This window comes from Cherax quadricarinatus, unplaced genomic scaffold (genome assembly GCF_038502225.1).
Source record: "Cherax quadricarinatus isolate ZL_2023a unplaced genomic scaffold, ASM3850222v1 Contig51, whole genome shotgun sequence".
Lineage (NCBI taxonomy): Eukaryota > Metazoa > Arthropoda > Malacostraca > Decapoda > Parastacidae > Cherax > Cherax quadricarinatus.
In genome coordinates this window covers 340,635-362,109 of record NW_027195077.1, presented here as the reverse complement: position 1 = coordinate 362,109, position 21,475 = coordinate 340,635, and the positions used below count along the sequence as shown (strand labels likewise).

General features: G+C 39.9%; 1 pseudogene; it reads right to left on the bottom strand.

The window, feature by feature from the left end:
- The window catches only part of LOC138851168 (organic cation transporter protein-like), a 233,101-nt pseudogene that overhangs the window by 7,541 nt on the left and 204,085 nt on the right, over positions 1 to 21,475 (bottom strand).

Below are 21,475 nucleotides of genomic sequence, written 5' to 3'. Positions count from 1 at the left end.
CTTCCTTTGTCGCCCCGATCTTAACTCACCCTCCCTTTTCTATCTCGAATGTCGTGCCATGTGCAACTTTCTTATCCTCTGAAACACTCGAAGTTATATCCGAATATACTGAGGATACTAAACCATTAAAAGATAAAGAATCACACATACAAAGTGGAAATTGTCACAGTTGCTCTTTGCTGATGACACTGCTCTTGGGAGATTCTGAAGAGACGTTACAGAGTTTAGGTGATGAATTTGGTAGGGTATGTAAAAGAAGAAAATTAAAAGTGAATACAGGAAAGAGTAAGGTTATGAGGATAACAAAAAGATTAGGTGATGAAAGATTGGATATCAGATTGGACGGAGAGAGTATGGAGGAGGTGAATGTATTCCGATATTTCGGAGTGGACGTGTCAGCGGATGGGTCTATGAAGGATGAGGTGAATCATAGAATTGATGAGGGGAAAAGGGTGAGCGGAGTCTGTGGAGACAAAGAACTTTGTTCTTCGAAGCAAAGAGGGGAATGTATGAGAGTATAGTTTTACCAACGCTCTTATATGGGTGTGAAGCATGGGTGATGAATGTTGCAGCGAGGAGAAGGCTGGAGGCAGTGGAGATGTCATGTCTGAGGGCAATGTGTGGTGTGAATATAATGCAGAGAATTCGTAGTTTTGGAAATTAGGAGGAGGTGCGGGATTGCCAAAACTGTTGTCCAGAGGGCTGAGGAAGGGTTGTTGAGGTGGTTTGCACATGTAGAGAGAATGGAACGAAAAAGAATTACTTCAAGAGTGTATCAATCTGTAGTGGAAGGAAGGCGGGGTAGGGGTCGGCCTAGGAAAGGTTGGAGGGAGGGGGTAAAGGAGGTTTTGTGTGCGAGGGACTTGGATTTCCAGCAAGCATGCGTGAGCGTGTTTGATAGGAGAGAATGGAGACAAATGGTTTTTAATACTTGCCGTGCTGTTGGAGTGTGAGCAAAGTAATATTTATGAAGGGGTTCAGGGAAACCGGCAGGCCGGACTTGAGTCCTGGAGATGGGAAGTACAGTGCCTGCACTCTGAAGGATGGGTGTTAATGTTGCAGTTTAAAAACTGTAGTGTAAAGCACCCTTCTGGCAAGACAGTGATGGAGTGAATGATGGTGAAAGTTTTCCTTTTTCGGGCCACCCTGCCTTGGTGGGAATCGGCCAGTGTGATAATAATAATAAACTAAACCATTGAGGGACGCTGATCCACTTCCCATCGTTCATCTTCAGTCTTCTACTCCATTTGCACAACTCTTTGCTGCTTACTCGTTTTCTGCTGCCTCCACATGTGGACTCTACTAACCCTTCCAGTTCATAGATTCCTACTGCTTTATATTTCCTGTATCCTTCAATTCACAAATCTTGGCTTATCTACATTGGAATACCTGAGGCCTAATAGATAACTGGGGTGAGTTTCAGGTGTTCCTCTCCCAGTTTTCCCCTGTTTGTTTTTGTTTACATGAACCTAAATTATGCTCTGCTGTTATCCATCCCATCTCGGGCTATGTGTTATTATAGTCATCGATTCCTTTTCCTGATGGAAACTTTAATGAAAGTACACTTCTTGTATGCACCGGTATACCATACCATTATATCTTTGTTCATACTTCGCTGCATTACTCTGTAGTGAGCATCTACTTGAATAAGTAGTATGTGGTCTGATCTTTGTATCTCTCTCCTTCTCAGGCATTATCTATTCCAGATGTTGAGTCTCTGGTATCTCAATTACCGCCACCACTTCTGTTATTAGGCGACTTTAATGCTCGCCAATTCCTCTTGGGGGTCTCACTGTGACACTCACGGCATTCACTTAGAGGCTTTTCTCACTTATCTCCCTCTTCGTGTTTTAAATACGGGTCACGCACCAGTTTTGGCCCTTGTACTTAATCTCTTGCACCGATCTCTCAATCTGCTCTTCATCAACTGCACTAGACTTCACCTGGTCTGTACTCCCATATTTACATGACAGCGATCATTTTCCAATCCTCTTTACTTCCCATTCATATTCCCCTCCTCCTCGAAGCCCACTCTTACAGTTTAACCCAGCAAACTGAACCAGTACTTGCGTCAAACTGCTTATAGTAAGAATCCTTCTTCGTCTTATGATCAGCTGTTACACCTATTTTCGACCCAATTTTTAACCGCAGCTTCACATTCTATACCCCAACCCTCGCGCAGGCATTCTCAGAACTGCTTGCCTTTGTGATCTCTTACTTGTGCAGTACATTTGAAACACGCTGCATGGGACTGATATCGTTACTGTAGAATCACAGGGTGACCCTTCAATTTTAAGCGGATGACAGCGGTTGCCTGCGGTTGTGAAGCTAAAAGCACTTGTTGATAGATTTATGATTCTATCGTCACTTCGGCTTTCTCTATGAATGTAGTCTGAAAAAAAGTATGGAAACTGAGTGGCAAATACTCTACAGAGCCGGTCCCATTCCTCGGGTTCCAGGTGACACTGTAACAAACCCCCTTGAAGTTGCCACTGAAATTGGTAATCATTTTTGTCCGTATCTCCCAGGGGCTCCATCAACGCCCCTCGTTTCTTTCATAGGAACATAAGAAAGAAGGAACACTACAGCACGCCTACTGGCCCATGTGAGGCAGGCCCATGTCAACACCCGGCTTAGACCAAAGTCCCGCCCAGTCAGGTCAGCTCCTAAGTGGAGTTGACCTGAAGGAGCATGGCATCTGATCCAGTAGCACCAGCTAGTCAGGTCCAACTCACACCCACCCACAAGCAAACATATATTTATCTAACCTATTTTTTAAACTACACAACGTCTTAGCTTCTATAACTGTACTTGGGAGTTTGTTCCGCTCATCACAACTCTATTACCAAACCAGTACTTTCCTATATCCTTCCTGAATCTGAATTTTTCCAGCTTAAAACCATTGCTGCGAGCCCTGTCTAGGCTAGATATTTTTTACACGCTATTTACATCCCCTTTATTCATTCCTATTTTCCATTTATACACCTCAATTATATCTTACCTAATTCTACGCCTTTCTAGAGAGTGCAGATTCAGGGCCTCGGTCTGTCCTCATAGGGAAGATTTCTGACACATGGGATCAACTTTGTCATCCTCCTCTGTACGTTTTCCAGTTAATTTATATCAATTCTGTAATACGGTGACCAGAACAGTGCAGCATAATATAAATGAGGCCTAACCAAGGATAAGTAGAGTTGAAGAACAACCTGAGGATTTCTATTGTTTATGCTTCTTGATATGAAGCTAAAGATCCTGTTAGCTTTATTGCAAACACTAATGCACTGTTGTCTTGGTTTCAGATTACTGCTAACCAGAACTCCTGAATCCTTTTTGCAATCAGTAATATTAAGATCTACATTATTAAGTTTACATATGGCATGGTTATTATCCTTTCCAACATTTAGAACTTTGCATTTGTCTATATTAAACTGCATCTGCCACTTCTCCGACCATTGCGTCAGTCTATACAAATCATCCTGGAGTGCTCTAGTGTCCTCATTAGAATGAATTGGATGGCCTATTTTGGTGTCATAAGAAAATTTTCTTATGTCGCAATTCATTCCCTCATCTATGTCGTTTATGGAAATTGTGAACAACAAAGGGCCAAGCACTGACCCCTGAGGAACACCGCTTGTTACGTTCCCCCATTCTAATTTCTCCCCATTTATGCTATCTCTGCTGACTATTTGTCAACCATGCCTCTACCCTGGAAAAAATTTCTCTTCCTATTCCGTGTGCCTTAAGTTTCCTCAACAGCCTCTGATAGAATGCCTTACTGAAGTCTATTTACACAATATCATAGGCCCCCAAACCATGATAGGGAGTGTGGTACGCTGCTATGGAACGAAATTCATAAGGTGTCTAGATATGAAAATATTGTGTTAATGGGAGATTTTAACTTTAGACAATTTGATTGGATCAATGTGACAGGAAATCGTGAGTCTAGTGACTTTCTTAATATGGCTTATGACTGCTTTTTAAAACAGTGTTTGACAGAACCAGCTAGAGGAAACAACCTGCTTGACTTGGTTCTTGTCAACAACGAATCACTAGATAATAATTTTGAGGTTAGTGATGAGCTTGGGGAAAGCGATCGCAAATCACTTAGTTTCAATATATCATGGAATTACCCAGGTAACTGCAATCGAGTTGCTGTCCCAGATTTCCGCTTGTGTCAGGTAAGTAGGGTTTGTTGCCAATGTGACGTATTTCAGAGCATAGTACTGGCTGCGCGGATAACTTTTCTCACAAGAACGGAAATTAGATTTAACAAAAATGATCCCAAATAGGTGAACAATACATTAAAATATCTCATAGCTCAAAAGAGATGCACATATAGGTGGATCAAAAGAATGGATAGGGCAGTTAAGAAATCAATATATTCAATTACAGAGAGAAATAAAAAAGAAAGAATAAAAAAAGAAAAAAGGAATTATGAGGTTACAGTCTCAAGGGATTCGAGGACTAACCCAAAAGGGTTCCTTCAGGTATACAAAAGTAAGATTAGGGACAAGATTGGCACACTTAAGAGTAACTCTGGTCAGATCACTGACAGTGATAAGGAAATGTGTGAACTTTTCAACACCTACTTCCTCTCAGTTCTTACTCAGGAAGATACTAGCAAAATTCCCAAAATAATAAATTATGTAGAACAGGACGATAATCAACTATGCACGAATAGAGTAACTAGTGACATGGTCCTCAGACAAATAGATAAAATAAAACTTAAGAAATCTCCAGGCCGTGACGAATTGTTTGCAAGGGTTTTAATGGAATATAAAGACGAACTTAGCAAACCTTTGATTAATCTTTTCAATATATCACTACAAACTAGCATAGTGCCATACAAGTGGAAAATGGCAAATGTAATACCTATTTACAAGGCAGGTGACAGGTCCTTGGCTTCGAACTATAGACCAATAAATATTACTTCCATAGTTGGTAAATTTATGGAATCAATAATTGTCGAAGAAATTCATAGCCATCTTGAAAGGCATAAATTGATTAATGAATCTTACCACGATTTTACAAATGGGCGTTCGTGTCTTACGAATTTACTAACTTTCTTCACTAAGGTATCTGAGGAGGTAGATCATGGTACTGAATATTATATTGTATATATGGACTTCAGTAAGGCTTTCGATAGAGTTCCACATCAGAGGCTGTTGAGAAAACTTTGGGCTCACGAAATACCAGGAGAAATTTTTTTCCTGGGTAGAGGCATGGTTGACAAATAGGCAGCAGAGAGAAATCAGAATGGGAGCACATCACAGAGTTCCACAGCGGTCCGTGTTGGGCCCCTTGTTGTTCACAATCTATATAATTGACATAAATGAGGGAATAAATAGCGACATAAGCAAATTTACTGATGACACTAAAGTAGGCCGCCCAATTCATAATAATGAGGACATTAGAGCACTCCAGGATGATTTGAATAGACTGATCGAATGGTCGGAGAAGTCGCAGATGCAGTTTAATATTGACAAATGCAAAGTTCTAAATGTTGGACAGGATAATAACCATGTCATATATAAACTAAATAATGTAGATCTTAATATTATGGATTGCGAGGATTCAGGAGTTCTGGTAAGAAGTACTCTAAAACCAAGACAACAGTGCATTAGTGTTCGCAATAAAGCTAACAGAATTCTTGGCTTCATATCAAGAAGTATAAATAATAGAAGTCCTCAGGTTGTTCTTCAACTCTATATATCCTTGGTTAGGCCTCATATAGACTATGCTGCTCAGTTCTGGTCACCGTATTACAGAATGGACATAAATGCTCTGGAAAACGTACAGAGGTGGATGACAAAGTTGATCCCATGTATCAGAAATCTTCCCTATGAGGATAGACTGAGAACCATGATTCTGCTATCTCTAAAAATGTGTAGAATTAGGGGGTAATTGTTGAGGTGCATAAAGGGAAAACAAGATTTTATGAAGATGTAAATAGCAAGCTAAAAATATGTAGCATAGACAGGACTCGCAGCAATGGGTTTAAATTGTAAAAAAATCTGATTCAGGAAGGATATAGGAAAGCACTGGTTTGGTAATAGAGTTGTGGATGAGTGGAACAAACTCCCGAGTACAGTTGTAGAAGCTAAAACATTGTGTAGTTTGAGCTGACTGGCTTGTGCTACTGGGACGGATACCGTGCTCCTCCCTTAATTAAGTGACGTGACTGACCTCACTAGGTCAAGGCATTGGCTTAAGAAAGTGGGAGAATTGGACCTGCCATGCATAGGCCAGCAGGCCTGTTGTAATGTTACTTCTTATGTTCTTATACTATGGTCTATCTCCTCAAATATCTTAGTGAAAAAAATTACAAAATTCATAAGACACGAACACCCCTTTGTAAAACCGTGTTGTGATTCATTAATCAATTAATGAATTTCAAAATGGCTGCAAATTGCTTCGGTAATTATTGATTCCATAAATTTTCCCACTATGGAGGTAAGGCTTATTGGTCTATAGTCCGAAGCCAAGAACCTGTCACCTGCCTTGTAAATAGGTATTACATTTGCCATTTTCCACTTATCAGGCACTATGCCAGTTTGTAGTGATATGTTAAAAAGATTAGCTAAAGGTATGCTAAGTTCCTCTTTACATTCCTTTAAAACTCCTGCAAACAGTTCATCAGGGCCTGGGGATTTGTTAGGTTTTAATTTCTGTATTTGTCTGAGGACCATGTGACTAGTTACCGCAATCGTGCATAGTTTATTATCGTCCTGTTCTACGTAATCTATTATTTCTGGAATTTCGCTAGTATCTTCCTGAATAAAAAGTGAGAGGAAGTAAGTATTGAAAATTTCACACATGTCCTTATCACTGTCAGTGATCTGACCAGAGTTACTCTTAAGTGGGCCAATCTTGTCCCTAATCTTACTTCTGTATACTTGAAAGAACCCTTTCGGGTTAGTCTTTGAATCCCTTGCGACCTTAGCCTCATAATCCCTTTTTGCTTTTCTTATTCCTTTTTTTTATTTCTCTCTTTAATTGAATACATTGATTTTTTAACTGCCCATCCCCTTTTTTGATATGCCTATATATGCCTCTCTTTTGACCAATGAGATATTTTAATGAACTGTTTGTCCATTTGGGATCAGTTTTTAAATCTAATTTCCCTTTTCAGGAAATATTACCATCAATCTTGCCCAAGACACATAACACAAGCTGTGTATGGTGCACCACTCGTGCAAATATTACCATCAATCTTGCCCAAGACACATTACACAAGCAGTGAACATTATAAACAGATTGAATAAGACGTACTAGAGTAATAAACGATAATGTTATTAAGAATGTTCATAACAGTAGGAAAAATTTTCCTTCGTAAGGTTAAAAATCCCAGAACCATCTGAATACTTATTTCCACAAAGTTACTACAGACATGCACGGGAGGACGCCATGTAGAAGACTCTTATATTATCACACAACAAATTCTTATAATCAACCCATTAATCTCATCTCTAACTCATCTCTTCCTCGACTGGCTATTTAATTTCAAAGAAAACAAAAGAACTTAAAGATAAATGGAGAGATATTTTACAAGCTATATATATCAATTTATAGTATAGCAAGAGCTGGTAAAGTCTCCCGAACCCAAATAAATGCAAACCTGACTAACATTAATTATATATAAACACCCAAACAATTGGTGAAAATTTGAAGACAATCGGATAAGTCATTCTCCAGTTATGGCGCTGTTTCCAGCGATTTCAATATTTTTTTATTTTTACCATTTTAGTACACCAAGTTTGACGGAACGGAAACGAAAATTAATAAACTCTACAGTGTGGTATATATCAAAGATAAACTAAGTGAAAATTTAAAAAAAAATCGTAGTACTTTAATTAATCCATGAATGTTTAAAATTTGCATATTTAATAAATAAGAGGTAATGACTTACTAGAGAAGCAATGAATGGTGCCAGAATGCCACCAAGACGAGAACACATGGAACAAGCACCAAGTGCCACACTGCGGTACTCAGTTGGGAAGATCTCAGCAGAGTAGATCAACACGATGGCAAATGCTGCTGTGATGCCAAACTTACCCAACAAGCTCAGAGAAATATCCAACCAATAATTCCCTTTTATAAGGAATAGAAAATAAATGGGATTACACAAATATAGAGGCAGAATGAAAGTTAAATATTTGTTAGTAACATACGTAAAAATCTGAATTTTTTTTATATATATTGATGTTAAATTTGCATTGCGTGAATTTACACAGGTTAATTAATTGTATCTTTTACATACGTTACAGATAAAAATTCAATATTCTGTAATCTCTTTAGCCAATAGGAAATTTGTTAAGTATCAGTGTTGTTGTTAAGTATCAGTGTTGTTGTTAAGTATCAGTGTTGTTGTTAAGTATCAGTGTTGTTGTTAAGTATCAGTGTTGTTGTTAAGTATCAGTGTTGTTGTTAAGTATCAGTGTTGTTGTTAAGTATCAGTGTTGTTGTTAAGTATCAGTGTTGTTGTTAAGTATCAGTGTTGTTGTTAAGTATCAGTGTTGTTGTTAAGTATCAGTGTTGTTGTTAAGTATCAGTGTTGTTGTTAAGTATCAGTGTTGTTGTTAAGTATCAGTGTTGTTGTTAAGTATCAGTGTTGTTGTTAAGTATCAGTGTTGTTGTTAAGTATCAGTGTTGTTGTTAAGTATCAGTGTTGTTGTTAAGTATCAGTGTTGTTGTTAAGTATCAGTGTTGTTGTTAAGTATCAGTGTTGTTGTTAAGTATCAGTGTTGTTGTTAAGTATCAGTGTTGTTGTTAAGTATCAGTGTTGTTGTTAAGTATCAGTGTTGTTGTTAAGTATCAGTGTTGTTGTTAAGTATCAGTGTTGTTGTTAAGTATCAGTGTTGTTGTTAAGTATCAGTGTTGTTGTTAAGTATCAGTGTTGTTGTTAAGTATCAGTGTTGTTGTTAAGTATCAGTGTTGTTGTTAAGTATCAGTGTTGTTGTTAAGTATCAGTGTTGTTGTTAAGTATCAGTGTTGTTGTTAAGTATCAGTGTTGTTGTTAAGTATCAGTGTTGTTGTTAAGTATCAGTGTTGTTGTTAAGTATCAGTGTTGTTGTTAAGTATCAGTGTTGTTGTTAAGTATCAGTGTTGTTGTTAAGTATCAGTGTTGTTGTTAAGTATCAGTGTTGTTGTTAAGTATCAGTGTTGTTGTTAAGTATCAGTGTTGTTGTTAAGTATCAGTGTTGTTGTTAAGTATCAGTGTTGTTGTTAAGTATCAGTGTTGTTGTTAAGTATCAGTGTTGTTGTTAAGTATCAGTGTTGTTGTTAAGTATCAGTGTTGTTGTTAAGTATCAGTGTTGTTGTTAAGTATCAGTGTTGTTGTTAAGTATCAGTGTTGTTGTTAAGTATCAGTGTTGTTGTTAAGTATCAGTGTTGTTGTTAAGTATCAGTGTTGTTGTTAAGTATCAGTGTTGTTGTTAAGTATCAGTGTTGTTGTTAAGTATCAGTGTTGTTGTTAAGTATCAGTGTTGTTGTTAAGTATCAGTGTTGTTGTTAAGTATCAGTGTTGTTGTTGTGTTGTTGTTAAGTATCAGTGTTGTTGTTAAGTATCAGTGTTGTTGTTAAGTATCAGTGTTGTTGTTAAGTATCAGTGTTGTTGTTAAGTATCAGTGTTGTTGTTAAGTATCAGTGTTGTTGTTAAGTATCAGTGTTGTTGTTAAGTATCAGTGTTGTTGTTAAGTATCAGTGTTGTTGTTAAGTATCAGTGTTGTTGTTAAGTATCAGTGTTGTTGTTAAGTATCAGTGTTGTTGTTAAGTATCAGTGTTGTTGTTAAGTATCAGTGTTGTTGTTAAGTATCAGTGTTGTTGTTAAGTATCAGTGTTGTTGTTAAGTATCAGTGTTGTTGTTAAGTATCAGTGTTGTTGTTAAGTATCAGTGTTGTTGTTAAGTATCAGTGTTGTTGTTAAGTATCAGTGTTGTTGTTAAGTATCAGTGTTGTTGTTAAGTATCAGTGTTGTTGTTAAGTATCAGTGTTGTTGTTAAGTATCAGTGTTGTTGTTAAGTATCAGTGTTGTTGTTAAGTATCAGTGTTGTTGTTAAGTATCAGTGTTGTTGTTAAGTATCAGTGTTGTTGTTAAGTATCAGTGTTGTTGTTAAGTATCAGTGTTGTTGTTAAGTATCAGTGTTGTTGTTAAGTATCAGTGTTGTTGTTAAGTATCAGTGTTGTTGTTAAGTATCAGTGTTGTTGTTAAGTATCAGTGTTGTTGTTAAGTATCAGTGTTGTTGTTAAGTATCAGTGTTGTTGTTAAGTATCAGTGTTGTTGTTAAGTATCAGTGTTGTTGTTAAGTATCAGTGTTGTTGTTAAGTATCAGTGTTGTTGTTAAGTATCAGTGTTGTTGTTAAGTATCAGTGTTGTTGTTAAGTATCAGTGTTGTTGTTAAGTATCAGTGTTGTTGTTAAGTATCAGTGTTGTTGTTAAGTATCAGTGTTGTTGTTAAGTATCAGTGTTGTTGTTAAGTATCAGTGTTGTTGTTAAGTATCAGTGTTGTTGTTAAGTATCAGTGTTGTTGGGGCTTCGACAAGATGTTTGTCTCGTGCAACACAATAATAATAACAATAATATCCTGCCACAACAAAGTGTTATTCAAGAAATTACTGACAGAAATTTTTTATGTTGAACAAAAGTAATGTTATCTGAGATTTTTATAGACATAATATTAGTAATTTTAAAAGAAACTGATTACCAAGATAAAGTGAATATCTTAGATGAGGGGTTCCTAACAGTTTTGTTTCTCTGTTCCCTTTGTGCATTCTGACAGCTTCCCATGTATCCCTGGGCATACTGACAGCTTCCCATGTATCCCTTGGGCATTCTGACAGCTTCCCATGTATCCCTGGGCATACTGACAGCTTCCCATGTATCCCTTGGGCATTCTGACAGCTTCCCATGTATCCCTGGGCATACTGACAGCTTCCCATGTATCCCTTGGGCATTCTGACAACTTCCCATGTATCCCTGGGCATACTGACAGCTTCCTATGTATCCCTTGGGCATTCTGACAGCTTCCCATGTATCCCTGGGCATACTGACAGCTTCCCATGTATCCCTTGGGCATTCTGACAGCTTCCCATGTATCCCTGGACATTTGTAGATGAATGGTTCAGAGAACCGACATGTTGATAAATTAGACACATGTGCAACTCTTGGGTATCTTTATTGAGGAAACGTTTCGCCACACAGTGGCTTCATCAGTCCATACAAAGGAGAATCTTGGGCACGACCTACTTCCACATTGAACAAATGTGACAATACCTATGTCTGCTGCACCTCTCCTACCAACGGTTTATAAGCTCCTTCTCCGCACGTATGCCGTATTCTATTCAAGATTGATGGACTGACCACATCGACTCAAGGTTGAGGGACTGATTACCTCATTCTCCTCCTGTTCTTCAAGATTCTCCTTTGTATGGACTGATGAAGCCACTGTGTGGCGAAACGTTTCCGCAATAAAGATACCCAAGAGTTGCACATGTGTCTAATTTATCATCCCTGGGCATACTGACAGCTTCCCATGTATCCCTTGGGCATTCTGGCAGCTTCCCATGTATCCCTTGGGCATTCTAACAGCTTCCCATGTATCCCCTGGCATTCTGACAGCTTCCCATGTATCTCTTGGGCATTCTGACAGCTTCCCATGTATCCCTTGGGCATTCTGACAGCTTCCCATGCATCCCTTGGGCATTCTGACAGCTTCCCATGTATCCCCTGGCATTCTGACAGCTTCCCATGTATCTCTTGGGCATTCTGACAGCTTCCCATGTATCCCTTGGGTCATTCTGACAACTTCCCATTTATCCATTGGTCATTCTGACAGCTTCCCATCTATCCCTTGGGCATTTTGACAGCTTCCCATGTATTCCTTGGGACATTCTGACGGTTTCCCATGTATCCCTTGGGTCATTCTGACAGCTTCTCATGTATCCCTTGGGTCATTCTGACAGCTTCCCATGTATCCCTGGGGTCATGCTGACAGCTTCCCATGTATCCCTGGGGTCATGCTGACAGCTTCCCATGTATCCCTGGGGTCATGCTGACAACTTCACATGTATCCCTGGAGTCATGCTGGTAGCTTCCCATGTATCCCTGGGGTCATGCTGACAACTTCACATGTAGCTTTGGGGTCATGCTGGTAGCTTCCCATGTATCCCTGGGGTCATGCTGACAACTTCACATGTATCCCTGGGGTCATGCTGATAGCTTCCCATGTATCCCTGGGGTCATGCTGACAACTTCACATGTATCCCTGGAGTCATGCTGGTAGCTTCCCATGTATCCATGGGGTCATGCTGACAACTTCCCATGTATCCCTGGGGTCATGCTGGTAGCTTCCCATGTATCCCTGGGGTCATGCTGACAACTTCCCATGTATCCCTGGGGTCATGCTGGTAGTTTCCCATGTATCCCTGGGGTCATGCTGACAACTTCCCATGTATCCCTGGGGTCATGCTGACAACTTCCCATGTATCCCTGGGGTCATGCTGGTAGCTTCCCATGTATCCCTTGGGTCATGCTGACAACTTCCCATGTATCCCTGGGGTCATGCTGGTAGCTTCCCATGTATCCCTGGGGTCATGCTGACAACTTCCCATGTATCCCTGGGGTCATGCTGACAACTTCCCATGTATCCCTGGGGTCATGCTGACAACTTCCCATGTATCCCTGGGGTCATGCTGACAACTTCCCATGTATCCCTGGGGTCATGCTGGTAGCTTCCCATGTATCCCTGGGGACATGCTGACAACTTCACATGTATCCCTGGGGTCATGCTGACAACTTCACATGTATCCTTGGGGTCATGCTGACAACTTCACATGTATCCCTGGAGTCATGCTGACAACTTCACATGTATCCCTGGAGTCATGCTGACAACTTCACATGTATCCCTGGAGTCATGCTGACAACTTCACATGTATCCCTGGAGTCATGCTGACAACTTCACATGTATCCCTGGAGTCATGCTGACAACTTCACATGTATCCCTGGAGTCATGCTGACAACTTCACATGTATCCCTGGAGTCATGCTGACAACTTCACATGTATCCCTGGAGTCATGCTGACAACTTCACATGTATCCCTGGGGTCATGCTGACAGCTTCCCATGTAACCCTGGGGTCATGCTGACAGCTTCACATGTATCCCTGGGGTCATGCTGACAGCTTCCCATGTATCCCTGGGGTCATGCTGACAGCTTCCCATGTATCCCTGGGGTCATGCTGACAGCTTCCCATGTATCCCTGGGGTCATGCTGACAGCTTCCCATGTATCCCTGGGGTCATGCTGACAGCTTCACATGTATCCCTGGGGTCATGCTGACAGCTTCCCATGTATCCCTGGGGTCATGCTGACAGCTTCCCATGTATCCCTGGGGTCATGCTGACAGCTTCCCATGTATCCCTGGGGTCATGCTGACAGCTTCCCATGTATCCCTGGGGTCATGCTGACAGCTTCCCATGTATCCCTGGGGTCATGCTGACAGCTTCCCATGTATCCCTGGGGTCATGCTGACAGCTTCCCATGTATCCCTGGGGTCATGCTGACAGCTTCCCATGTATCCCTGGGGTCATGCTGACAGCTTCCCATGTATCCCTGGGGTCATGCTGACAGCTTCCCATGTATCCCTGGGGTCATGCTGACAGCTTCCCATGTATCCCTGGGGTCATGCTGACAGCTTCCCATGTATCCCTGGGGTCATGCTGACAGCTTCCCATGTATCCCTGGGGTCATGCTGACAGCTTCCCATGTATCCCTGGGGTCATGCTGACAGCTTCCCATGCACCATCAAAAATTAATGATCTCGTGTACCATCTAAGACTTAGATTAAAGAGATACTTATTGCAAACTTAGATAAACTTAAACATTTGACGATGACCGACCCATCTTTACCATATGTGTTTGTATTAAATTATCCAGCAAGAACCATTGTTACCACTATAAGTTCAGTTTATTACAAATTATCCAGCAAGAACCATTGTTACCACTATAAGTTCAGTTTATTACAAATTATCCAGCAAGAACCATTGTTACCACTATAAGTTCAGTTTATTACAAATTATCCAGCAAGAACCATTGTTACCACTATAAGTTCAGTTTATTACAAATTATCCAGCAAGAACCATTGTTACCACTATAAGTTCAGTTTATTACAAATTATCCAGCAAGAACCATTGTTACCACTATAAGTTCAGTTTATTACAAATTATCCAGCAAGAACCATTGTTACCACTATAAGTTCAGTTTATTACAAATTATCCAGCAAGAACCATTGTTACCACTATAAGTTCAGTTTATTACAAATTATCCAGCAAGAACCATTGTTACCACTATAAGTTCAGTTTATTACAAATTATCCAGCAAGAACCATTGTTACCACTATAAGTTCAGTTTATTACAAATTATCCAGCAAGAACCATTGTTACCACTATAAGTTCAGTTTATTACAAATTATCCAGCAAGAACCATTGTTACCACTATAAGTTCAGTTTATTACAAATTATCCAGCAAGAACCATAGTTACCACTATAAGTTCAGTTTATTACAAATTATCCAGCAAGAACCATTGTTACCACTATAAGTTCAGTTTATTACAAATTATCCAGCAAGAACCATTGTTACCACTATAAGTTCAGTTTATTACAAATTATCCAGCAAGAACCATTGTTACCACTATAAGTTCAGTTTATTACAAATTATCCACCAAGAACCATAGTTACCACTATAAGTTCAGTTTATTACAAATTATCCAGCAAGAACCGTAGTTACCACTATAAGTTCAGTTTATTACAAATTATCCAGCAAGAACCATAGTTACCACTATAAGTTCAGTTTATTACAAATTATCCAGCAAGAACCATTATCCAGCAAGTTACCACTATAAGTTCAGTTTATTAAAAATTATCCAGCAAGAACCATTGTTACCACTATAAGTTCAGTTTATTACAAATTATCCAGCAAGAACCATTGTTACCACTATAAGTTCAGTTTATTACAAATTATCCAGCAAGAACCATTGTTACCACTATAAGTTCAGTTTATTACAAATTATCCAGCAAGAACCATTGTTACCACTATAAGTTCAGTTTATTACAAATTATCCAGCAAGAACCATTGTTACCACTATAAGTTCAGTTTATTACAAATTATCCAGCAAGAACCATTGTTACCACTATAAGTTCAGTTTATTACAAATTATCCAGCAAGAACCATTGTTACCACTATAAGTTCAGTTTATTACAAATTATCCAGCAAGAACCATTGTTACCACTATAAGTTCAGTTTATTACAAATTATCCAGCAAGAACCATTGTTACCACTATAAGTTCAGTTTATTACAAATTATCCAGCAAGAACCATTGTTACCACTATAAGTTCAGTTTATTACAAATTATCCAGCAAGAACCATTGTTACCACTAAAAGTTCAGTTTATTACAAATTATCCAGCAAGAACCATAGTTACCACTATAAGTTCAGTTTATTACAAATTATCCAGCAAGAACCATAACCATTGTTAACTATAAGTTCAGTTTATTACAAATTATCCAGCAAGAACCATTGTTACCACTATAAGTTCAGTTTATTACAAATTATCCAGCAAGAACCATTGTTACCACTATAAGTTCAGTTTATTACAAATTATCCAGCAAGAACCATTGTTACCACTAAAAGTTCAGTTTATTACAAATTATCCAGCAAGAACCATTGTTACCACTATAAGTTCAGTTTATTACAAATTATCCAGCAAGAACCATTGTTACCACTATAAGTTCAGTTTATTACAAATTATCCAGCAAGAACCATTGTTACCACTATAAGTTCAGTTTATTACAAATTATCCAGCAAGAACCATTGTTACCACTATAAGTTCAGTTTATTACAAATTATCCAGCAAGAACCATTGTTACCACTATAAGTTCAGTTTATTACAAATTATCCAGCAAGAACCATTGTTACCACTATAAGTTCAGTTTATTACAAATTATCCAGCAAGAACCATAGTTACCACTATAAGTTCAGTTTATTACAAATTATCCAGCAAGAACCATAGTTACCACTATAAGTTCAGTTTATTACAAATTATCCAGCAAGAACCATTGTTACCACTATAAGTTCAGTTTATTACAAATTATCCAGCAAGAACCATTGTTACCACTATAAGTTCAGTTTATTACAAATTATCCAGCAAGAACCATTGTTACCACTATAAGTTCAGTTTATTACAAATTATCCAGCAATAACCATTGTTACCACTATAAGTTCAGTTTATTACAAATTATCCAGCAAGAACCATAGTTACCACTATAAGTTCAGTTTATTACAAATTATCCAGCAAGAACCATAGTTACCACTATAAGTTCAGTTTATTACAAATTATCCAGCAAGAACCATAGTTACCACTATAAGTTCAGTTTATTACAAATTATCCAGCAATAACCATTGTTACCACTATAAGTTCAGTTTATTACAAATTATCCAGCAAGAACCATAGTTACCACTATAAGTTCAGTTTATTACAAATTATCCAGCAAGAACCATAGTTACCACTATAAGTTCAGTTTATTACAAATTATCCAGCAAGAACCACTGTTACCACTATAAGTTCAGTTTATTACAAATTATCCAGCAATAACCATTGTTACCACTATAAGTTCAGTTTATTACAAATTATCCAGCAAGAACCATAGTTACCACTATAAGTTCAGTTTATTACAAATTATCCAGCAAGAACCATAGTTACCACTATAAGTTCAGTTTATTACAAATTATCCAGCAAGAACCATAGTTACCACTATAAGTTCAGTTTATTACAAATTATCCAGCAAGAACCATAGTTACCACTATAAGTTCAGTTTATTACAAATTATCCAGCAATAACCATTGTTACCACTATAAGTTCAGTTTATTACAAATTATCCAGCAAGAACCATTGTTACCACTATAAGTTCAGTTTATTACAAATTATCCAGCAAGAACCATAGTTACCACTATAAGTTCAGTTTATTACAAATTATCCAGCAAGAACCATAGTTACCACTATAAGTTCAGTTTATTACAAATTATCCAGCAAGAACCATAGTTACCACTATAAGTTCAGTTTATTACAAATTATCCAGCAAGAACCATTGTTACCACTATAAGTTCAGTTTATTACAAATTATCCAGCAAGAACCATTGTTACCACTATAAGTTCACTTTATTACAACTTCAAACAGCTGGTAGATATACTGAGCACAACTTAAGTTTCTAACTTTAATGTTTAAAATAACATTGATTTAGTTGATAAATTAAGGACAATGAATAATTTAAATAATTACAATATAGTTTGTTTTGATGTTATTCTTTGTTCACCAAAGTTCCAGTTGACGACCCATCAAGGAAGGTTCCTTGATGATGGTGAGTGGCTCTTGATTTAGGGAATTGGATCAGTGCTCCAGTTCCCCGAACTAAGCCTGAATGCCTTCAACATCTTTCCCCTCCGGGTTTAGCGCTTCCCCCTTGATTATAATAATAATATTAATAAAGCAGATGACGACTTATTAAACTTCCTGTGTGAAGATGTGGGTAACTTAACATTGTGTGTACCAACACTCACTGAGATTATTAAACTTTGTGGTGTTAACATTGTGTGTACCAACACTCACTGAGATTATTAAACTTTGTGGTGTTAACATTGTGTGTACCAACACTCACTGAGATTATTAAACTTTGTGGTGTTAACATTGTGTGTACCAACACTCACTGAGATTATTATACTTTGTGGTGTTAACATTGTGTGTACCAACACTCACTCACATTATTAAACTTTGTGGTGTTAACATTGTGTGTACCAACACTCACTCACATTATTAAACTTTGCGGTGTTGCTGCCAAGTTTGAGTTTAAAAGGTGAGTTTTACTCTCACAAGTTTATTATAACAATGTGAAGTTGACTCTCAGCAGTCCTGAACAACTTGTTCAGGGAACATTCTGGGACAACAATGTGAAGTTGTCTCTCAGCAGTCCTGAACAACTTGTTCAGGGAACATTCTGGGACAACAATGTGAAGTTGACTCTCAGCAGTCCTGAACAACTTGTTCAGGGAACATTCTGGGACAACAATGTGAAGTTGACTCTCAGCAGTCCTGAACAACTTGTTCATGGAACATTCTGGGACAACAATGTGAAGTTGACTCTCAGCAGTCCTGAACAACTTGTTCATGGAACATTCTGGGACAACAATGTGAAGTTGACTCTCAGCAGTCCTGAACAACTTGTTCATGGAACATTCTGGGACAACAATGTGAAGTTGTCTCTCAGCAGTCCTGAACAACTTGTTCATGGAACATTCTGGGACAACAATGTGAAGTTGACTCTCAGCAGTCCTGAACAACTTGTTCATGGAACATTCTGGGACAACAATGTGAAGTTGTCTCTCAGCAGTCCTGAACAACTTGTTCAGGGAACATTCTGGGACAACAATGTGAAGTTGACTCTCAGCAGTCCTGAACAACTTGTTCATGGAACATTCTGGGACAACAATGTGAAGTTGTCTCTCAGCAGTCCTGAACAACTTGTTCATGGAACATTCTGAGACAACAATGTGAAGTTGACTCTCAGCAGTCCTGAACAACTTGTTCATGGAACATTCTGGGACAACAATGTTCCACTGATCATCATATATACAGTCAACATCTTTCCATAAAATTTACTGTTGAATTTCAACATAATAAGTTAATTATTAAGATGAATCAAGATAAATATAAAACCAATAAATAATTTAAACTTCTCTATTTTTATTTATGTTTTATAAATTTCTTCCTTTTTGTAACCCAGAGTTCATAGCTGAAGAAACTTCAAAATTCATGAAATAACGAATGAGCAAAAATATGTCAGTAACTTAACGTGGAGTCTACTGGGAGTCTACCTGGAGTCTATCTGGTGTCTACTGGGAATCTACCTGGAGTCTACTGGGAGTCTACCTGGAGTCTACTGGGAGTCTACCTGGAGTCTATCTGGTGTCTACTGGGAGTCTTCCTGGAGTCTATCTGGTGTCTACTGGGAATCTACCTGGAGTCTACTGGGAGTCTACCTGGAGTCTATCTGGTGTCTACTGGGAGTCTACCTGGAGTCTACTGGGAGTCTACCTGGAGTCTACAGGGAGTCTACTGGGAATCTACCTGGAGTCTACTGGGAGTCTACCTGGAGTCTATCTGGTGTCTACTGGGAATCTACCTGGAGTCTACTGGGAGTCTACCTGGAGTCTATCTGGTGTCTACTGGGAGTCTACCTGGAGTCTACTGGGAGTCTACCTGGAGTCTATCTGGTGTCTACTGGGAATCTACCTGGAGTCTACTGGGAGTCTACCTGGAGTCTATCTGGTGTCTACTGGGAGTCTACCTGGAGTCTACTGGGAGTCTACCTGGAGTCTACTGGGAGTCTACCTGGAGTCTACTGGGAGTCTACTGGGAGTCTACCTGGAGTCTACTGGGATTCTACCAGGAGTCTACTGGGAGTCTATTTTGAGAATACCTGAAGTCTACTGGGAGTCTGCCTGGAGTCTACCTGGAGTCTACTGGGAGTCTACCTGGAGTCTACTGGGAGTCTACCTGGAGTCTATCTGGTGTCTACTGGGAGTCTACCTGGAGTCTACTGGGAGTCTACCTGGAGTCTATCTGGTGTCTACTGGGAGTCTACCTGGAGTCTACTGGGAGTCTACCTGGAGTCTACCTGGAGCCTACCTGGAGTCTACCTGGAGTCTACTGGGAGTCTACCTGGAGTCTATCTGGTGTCTACTGGGAGTCTACCTGGAGTCTACTGGGAGTCTACCTGGAGTCTATCTGGTGTCTACTGGGAGTCTACCTGGAGTCTACTGGGAGTCTACCTGGAGTCTATCTGGTGTCTACTGGGAGTCTACCTGGAGTCTATCTGGTTCTACTGGGAGTCTACCTGGAGTCTATCTGGTGTCTACTGGGAGTCTACCTGGAGTCTATCTGGTGTCTACTGGGAGTCTTCCTGGAGTCTACTGGGAGTCTACCTGGAGTCTATCTGGTGTCTACTGGGAGTCTACCTGGAGTCTACTGGGAGTCTACCTGGAGTCTATCTGGTGTCTACTGGGAGTCTTCCTGGAGTCTACTGGGAGTCTACCTGGAGTCTATCTGGTGTCTACTGGGAGTCTACCTGGAGTCTACTGGGAGTCTACCTGGAGTCTACTGGAGTCTACTGGGAGTCTACCTGGAGTCTACTGGGAGTCTACCTGGAGTCTACTGGTGTCTACTGGGAGTCTACCTGGAGTCTACTGGGAGTCTACCTGAAGTATACTGGGAGTCTACTGGGAGTCTACGTGGAGTCTACCTGTCTACTGGAGTCTACCTGGAGTCTACTGGAGTCTACTGGGAGTCTACCTGGAGTCTACTGGAGTCTACTGGAGTCTACTGGGAGTCTACCTGGAGTCTACTGGAGTCTACTGGGAGTCTACCTGGAGTCTACTGGTGTCTACTGGGAGTCTACCTGGAGTCTACTGGGAGTCTACCTGGAGTCTACTGGAGTCTACTGGGAGTCTACCTGGAGTCTACTGGGAGTCTACATGGAGTCTACTGGAGTCTACTGGGAGTCTACCTGGAGTCTACTGGGAGTCTACCTGGAGTCTACCTGGTCTAGTCTACTGGGAGTCTATCTGGTGTCTACTGGGAGTCTACCTGGAGTCTATCTGGTGTCTACTGGGAGCCTACATGGAGTCTATCTGGTGTCTACTGGGAGTCTACCTGGAGTCTATCTGGTGTCTACTGGGAGTCTACCTGGAGTCTATCTGGTGTCTACTGGAGTCTACTGGAGTCTACTGGGAGTCTACTGGGAGTCTACCTGGAGTCTATCTGGTGTCTACTGGGAGTCTACCTGGAGTCTATCTGGTGTCTACTGGGAGTCTACCTGGAGTCTATCTGGTGTCTACTGGGAGTCTACCTGGAGTCTATCTGGTGTCTACTGGGAGTCTACCTGGAGTCTACTGGGAGTCTACATGGAGTCTTCCTGTAGTCTACCTGGAGCCTATCTGGTGTCTACTGGGAGTCTACCTGGAGTCTATCTGGTGTCTACTGGGAGTCTACCTGGAGTCTATCTGGTGTCTACTGGGAGTCTACCTGGAGTCTATCTGGTGACTACTGGGAGTCTACCTGGAGTCTATCTGGAGTCTACTGGGAGTCTACATGGAGTCTATCTGGTGTCTACTGGGAGTCTACCTGGAGTCTACTGGGAGTCTACCTGGAGTCTACCTGGAGTCTACTGGGAGTCTACCTGGAGTCTACTGGGAGTCTACCTGGAGTCTACTGGGAATCTATATGGAGTCTACCTGGAGTCTACTGGTTCTACTGGGAGTCTACCTGGAGTCTATCTGGAGTTTACTGGGAGTCTACCTGGAGTCTACTGGGAGTCTACTGGGAGTCTACCTGGGGTCTACTGGGAGTCTACTGAGAGTTTACCTGGAGTCT